Source organism: Lepidochelys kempii, chromosome 8 (assembly GCF_965140265.1).
Source record: "Lepidochelys kempii isolate rLepKem1 chromosome 8, rLepKem1.hap2, whole genome shotgun sequence".
NCBI lineage: Eukaryota > Metazoa > Chordata > Testudines > Cheloniidae > Lepidochelys > Lepidochelys kempii.
This window is the reverse complement of record NC_133263.1, coordinates 90299817-90306875: the sequence shown is the minus strand read 5'-3', so window position 1 is coordinate 90306875 and position 7059 is coordinate 90299817.

The window sequence follows — 7059 nt, the reverse complement described above, 5'->3', positions numbered from 1 at the left end:
TGGGCATCACAACATGGGGAGTAGATGGCCAGCCCTTTGTGGAGAAAGAGGTGGTTAGGGACTATTTAGAAAAGCTGGACGTGCACAAATCCATGGGGCTGGACGAGTTGCATCCGAGAGTGCTAAAGGAATTGGCGGCTGTGATTGCAGAGCCATTGGCCATTATCTTTGAAAACTCGTGGCGAACGGGGGAAGTCCCGGATGACTGGAAAAAGGCTAATGTAGTGCCAATCTTTAAAAAAGGGAAGAAGGAGAATCCTGGGAACTACAGGCCAGTCAGCCTCACCTCAGTCCCCGGAAAAATCATGGAGCAGGTCCTCAAGGAATCAATCCTGAAGCACTTACATGAGAGGAAAGTGATCAGGAACAGTCAGCATGGATTCACCAAGAGAAGGTCGTGCCTGACTAATCTAATCGCCTTCTATGATGAGATTACTGGTTCTGTGGATGAAGGGGAAGCAGTGGATGTATTGTTTCTTGACTTTAGCAAAGCTTTTGACACGGTCTCCCACAGTATTCTTGTCAGCAAGTTAAGGAAGTATGGGCTGGATGAATGCACTATAAGGTGGGTAGAAAGTTGGCTAGATTGTCGGGCTCAACGGGTAGTGATCAATGGCTCCATGTCTAGTTGGCAGCCGGTGTCAAGTGGAGTGCCCCAAGGGTCGGTCCTGGGGCCAGTTTTGTTCAATATCTTCATAAATGATCTGGAGGATGGTGTGGATTGCACTCTCAGGAAATTTGCGGATGATACTAAACTGGGAGGAGTGGTTGATACGCTGGAGGGCAGGGATAGGATACAGAGGGACCTAGACAAATTGGAGGATTGGACCAAAAGAAATCTGATGAGGTTCAATAAGGATAAGTGCAGGGTCCTGCACTTAGGACGGAAGAACCCAATGCACAGCTACAGACTAGGGACCGAATGGCTAGGCAGCAGTTCTGCGGAAAAGGACCTAGGGGTGACAGTGGACGAGAAGCTGGATATGAGTCAGCAGTGTGCCCTTGTTGCCAAGAAGGCCAATGGCATTTTGGGATGTATAAGTAGGGGCATAGTGAGCAGATCGAGGGACGTGATCATTCCCCTCTATTTGACATTGGTGAGGCCTCATCTGGAGTACTGTGTCCAGTTTTGGGCCCCGCACTACAAGAAGGATGTGGATAAATTGGAGAGAGTCCAGCAAAGGGCAACAAAAATGAGTAGGGGTCTGGAACACATGACTTATGAGGAGAGGCTGAGGGAACTGGGATTGTTTAGTCTGCAGAAGAGAAGAATGAGAGGGGATTTGATAGCTGCTTTCAACTACCTGAGAGGTGGTTCCAGAGAGGATGGTTCTAGACTATTCTCAGTGGTAGAAGAGGACAGGACAAGGAGTAATGGTCTCAAGTTGCAGTGGGGGAGGTTTAGGTTGGATATTAGGAAAAACTTCTTCACTAGGAGGGTGGTGAAACACTGGAATGCATTACCTAGGGAGGTGATAGAATCTCCTTCCTTAGGAGTTTTTAAGGTCAGGCTTGACAAAGCCCTGGCTGGGATGATTTAATTGGGGATTGGTCCTGCTTTGATCAGGGGGTTGGACTAGATGACCTCCTGAGGTCCTTTCCAACCCTGATATTCTATGATTCTATAACCCTGGTCTCTGAACACATTACCTACTCTTCATAAAGCCACCCAGTTGCTCCCTTATCAAACAGCAAACACCCACAACCACCAGATAGAGAACTGGCCAGCATCTGAGCCTAAAATCAAATATGTAGCCAAAAAAATGATCCCTTCACTTAGACCTCATGTGTCAGCTTCTTACGTTTGTAGCCTGAAATGCACAAGAAAAGCGTGTTCGGGCAAAGCTGGTCTAGAACAAGTTCATTGTTTTTCTATACAAACTCTTTAATATTCCTGTATCAAGGTGAGTTTTACCTGGATTAGTTTTCCTATATGTTCCCACAGACAATTTCTCGCTCTCCTGCAAAACCCTCCTTTAAACCCACTTCTGTTAGGAATATTTCTTATTTTCTCTTCTTCCCCATTAATCTTTCCACATAACCCCTTTCCCTTATCCATTCCACAACCTATCATTGATGTCGTCCTGTCTTGAGTTTGTTCTGTTTGTTAGATTGTAAGCACCTCAGGGCAGAGGACATGCCTTACTCCATGTTTGTAAAGCGCTGTGTACATTTCTGAAGCTATATAAGTAATTTGTCACAATAATGTTTTTCATGATAGTCACATTCTTTTAGAATTTGGTGCCGCCATCATGAACCAGAGGAAAGCCTGAGCTAGAGTCAATCTATATTTTGCTGAAATGTTACATGCTGGGATTTGCTTTTCTCCTGTCCCTCCACACATGAATAATGTATATGTTAAAATGTCCGTCATACAATAGTATCACAAGATAATTTTAAATCTGATGTAAAACATAGAATTTTACAATCATGAAAAATACAGGAGATATTGATGAAAGTCAAGGGGCGGGGGGGAAATAAAACCTCTAGAAAGGGGCAACCCTGGCCTGATTCTCCTCTCTCCTCTGACACAGCAGAAATCAGGAGTAATTCCAATGGAGTTACAATGGTGTAAAACTGATGTAAGTAAGTGGGGAGTCAGGCCCTTCATCTCTCACCTTTTCAGATCATGCCTTAGAAAGTGAAATCCTGCCTGCTCTGGGAGGGTAGTAAAGATCTCATGGTACTTTTCTTAAGAGAAAGTTTGTTCCAATGTACTTGGACAAAAGTTGCCTTTCCCACAGCTAATCAATTTCTGTGCCAACTGGCTGCTGTCCTGCAACCTAGAGGTGGAAGCGCTTCAGTGGACTTGTGTGCCTCTAGTTTGTGGAGCACTTGAAGATCTGTCAATATGAAAGGCACTATACACATGTACAAACAGAACTTCAATATTAAGTGTGAAGCAGTCCAGAAAAGGCAGACAAAAAACTGCCTCTCCAGGTAGAACAAAAATAAGCTGAGATGGTCAGTGAGAAAGACTTTAGAGGGAAGTTGTCTTGCAAAGGACGATAGGCAAGTTAAGGTTCTACAAACATCACTGGAGATGTAGTGAAACAAGCCAAGGGAAAATCATAGCTCGCTAATAGAAGAGCAGGACTATGCTTCAGAGGCCTGAGAAGGGATCCAACTCTCCTAGAAGTTGGTGGAAAGATTCCCGTTGACTTCTGTGAGAGCTGAATTGGGTTTTTTGTAGAAAGAGATTTTGTTTATAAAAGAGACATAGGATTAAAAATAATTTATCTTTTAAAAACACAATTTGTAACACAGACAAGGAAGTTTATCACAGATTATTAAATGCAGATTTTTTCAAATCTAGTTTACTCTTTTTGGTGTTGTTTATTTTCTGCATTTCTTAAGCTTGGACAATGAAACTAGCCTAGTCAGTATCACTTTTTAATAGTCAGGTTTTGGTTAATTTCACTCTAAGCTTCTTATGAACAGCCAGGGGACATTTGTGTCTATGTGTGTGTTAAACTATTTCTCTTGAAATGATTAAAAAAAACCCCAACAACTTGGAAGCATTTCTGTTAGTCATAGGTTATGTAAAACGTTATTCATACAAAGCCTAAATTCAAGGCCAAAGATGACCTGAGAGCATTCCCTTTAAAGTGTGTTAAAGCATCTAATCTGTGATTAACCTGGAGGGAAAAGAAAAAAAACACCTCTGAAATCATTAGAGTAAATTAATGGAACTTGGAAAGGCTAAAGCCCATGATGTTCATCTGGTAGTTGTAAAGCTCTTCCTGGAGGACTTCAAGGTTAACTTCAAGGTTAACATGCTTCAAAATAATTTTCAAAGTTTACATTTTTTGTTTTCGAGATCTAGCATAGCACTTTAATTAGTCCCCATGATGTAAGCCATACAGTTAGGCATAATGTAGCAATCTGTACTGAGGCCAGCAGTATTTTCCTCTCATCCCGTGGTGTTTTAAATAAGAGCTTATGATAACTGCAACAGAGAGAATGTAAACAAGTAACCACAGGACTTTTCTCTTTTGCAGGTTGTGTTATAAATATAGGGACTCCAGTCTAAAGGTAAACTAGCAAGCTTTCCTTGGGCACTCTCCTCCTTCCTCCCACCCCCTCCAGTTTAGACTGGTATTTTGTACTATGGCCCTGAGCTGTGTCTTTGCTATATCTTTTACTGTCAATATATTTAGGGGGAATGCAGATTATGGGGTGGAGAAGGTCTCTGTCTATACAAGTTTGCAGATTTACATTGCTCTGGCTTGTCAAGCCTGCCGTGCCTTCAGCTCATTGGATACAGGTTATCTAGATTTAAACAAGCCGGATCTTCACCTGTCAGAACTGCTAAAACTGCCAGACAGATTTGAGAATCTCAAATCCTGGGGTATTGAAAATTTTCCATTTGAGTCTTCTGTAAGGTAATAGCGTTGTAGCCAGTACTGGTGTTACACTCAACCATCTTGTACATGAGCAAGTCACCTGCACTGACCAAGTTAGAGGAGCTGCCAAGCATAGTATGCCTTTTGGATTCATTGTTTTCAAGACAATGCTGATTTGGAGCATCTTTGGTATGAACAATGCTTGCAGCTTCATTGCCAGATGCTTCAGTGTAATTAACACTTATATACAACTTTTCATCTTCAAACCACTTTACAAACAATAACACACAGATTTATAGATACCGAGGCCAGGAGGGACCATTGTGATCATCTATTCTGACCTCTTGTATAACAGAGGCTATTATTATCCTCATGTCATCCCTGAGGAGCAGGTAAGTATTACCACACCATCTCCTTGCTAATATTGATTAATCTTCTGTATGGAGATGAATACAGAGAACTATTCTGACTGGTTGTCTTTAGCCTCAGAGTATGTGGTTCAAGATTGCCAATGCCAGGATCTGACCCTTTTCTTTTATAAGGCATGTTGTCAGAAGAAGTCTTACTCTCCTCTCCCCAAAAGCCAAAGAAACAAACAAAACAACTATTAAAAAAATCCCAGCCCTTTCACTCTGCTTTCTCCATTCAATTCACTGGGACCATCTGTCCCAAAAAGGTAGTCCTTTTCCACAATCTTGTAATGTACGACCAGTATTATAAAGAACACTTCGAATTATCTCACACTTTTTATCTGTCCATCTGAAAACGCTTCAGAGCTGAGTGAGCTTTTTTTAAGCCCAGTTTTACAGATAGGAATACTGAGGCTCAGTGATTTTTCTAAGGCCACACAGCAAAGTAATAGGAGAGCCAGGAGTAGAACCCAAGTGTGCTGCATCCCAGTCCACTGAATCCCACTTCTTCCTGACTGTGTTACTATATTTTGTAGGGGAATGCCATATGATCTTCCTATAAAGGAGCACCCACGTACACACATACTGTATGTCCTGATTGCCACAGTTCTGTGCAACTGCATTTGTTTTAGCCTCTACAGGCCATCAAGGGCACCCACTCTAAGGCGTCTGCTGCCTGGCCTCACCTCTCTTGGATGGAGAGTTTTTTCCTCTCATCCCTGGGTGCTTAAAATAAGAGCTTATGGTAATTGCAACCGAGAGAATGTAAACATGTAACCACAGGACTTTTCTCTTTTGCAGGTTGTGTTATAAATATAGGGACTCCAGCCTAAAGGCAAACTAGGAAGCTTCCCTTAGGCAAACCCCGCCCCTCAGTTTAGAGTGGCATTTGGGCATCTCTCTCTGACTGAGGTATTTCCAGGCTGCATGGTTCCCTGCCTTCCCTGTGTATTTGCCAGCACAGGCAGGTTGCCGAAGGGCATCTGCTTGCTTTCTCTTCAGAGATGGTTGACAGGTGTAGTTGCTGCAGTTACAAGGGTACCACACAAGGTTCCTAGGAAAGTCTGCTTTATTCTTAAGGTGGCTTCCAAGGGTTGATAACAAAAGAAGTGCGTGAGCATTCCCCCTCCCTATTAGAGAAGGAGCATACAGTGCCATAGTAACACATATACAATTGCTTTTTTAATACAATGTACCCCAAAGGTCTTAGCCTTAATTCAATAAATTTTACTGAATTAAGCTAAACCTTATCTTAATTCCATAAGGTTTGTTCAGGATATAGTCAGTTTGTCACAGGGGTTAATTTTTTGGATTATCTTTAAAAGCATGGAGATGGACGTATGAGGGGTTAAACAAGGCAGGGCCAGTGGAAGGAAAAAAGGGAGGAAACTATGAATTAAAAGTAAAATCTTAGTTTTCAAAATTACAGGCATATTTGAATAAGAGTCATAATTTGTAAAGTATTTTGGCCCATGTTATACAGGAAATCAGATTAGATGATCATGATGGTCCCTTCTGGCCTTGGAATCTGCATTCTGGCAATGAAGTTACTCGCTCTTACATTATCCAAGAATTTTCAGTAGTAGGCCATTACATTGTTATCTCATGGTAATAGTATATTTACTAACATATTGTGATAAATGTACTAAGAATTTATAACACATATTTGAGGCTAGCTTGACATGGGTGTTTATATCATTCTGTGAAACCAAACTAATTTTGATTAATGTACACAATATAGCACATCTAAAATCAGTTCCTGCAGCTAATAAAATACAAGGCACATCAGACCTGATTCTGCCATCCGTACTCACATTGAGTGGTACCTCATTCCATGACTAGTACCTTACTCAATAGGAGTAAAAGTAGCAGAATCAAGCCCATCATTTTCCCCCTACTACAGGCCATTTTTCTTACAACTATAATGCCAGAGAGATCAAGTTAAAATATGCATATTTACCTCCTCTGCATGTCTGACACCAAAAGTCACGGATTACAGTTGTGTTGTAGCAGAAAGGTTCATATTCGGGAGATGCATTAGCTGCAAAATTCAGACTCAGATTTAGCTATGGAAATGCACTGTTCCTCCTAGTTTGGGAGATGTTTGTATCGTGGGAAGGCATAAGGCCCAATCAAAGACTTGGATCCAGGTTTGGTTTTGGAACTCCTTAAAATTCCAGGGGTATCTAAGCCAAGAGATTTTGATTCGTCCCATTGCTGGTATATAACTGGTCATGAATACTGTATATGCAATAGATAATTCATGCTCCAGCTAGAACAGCAGTTCTCAAACTGTGTGTCGG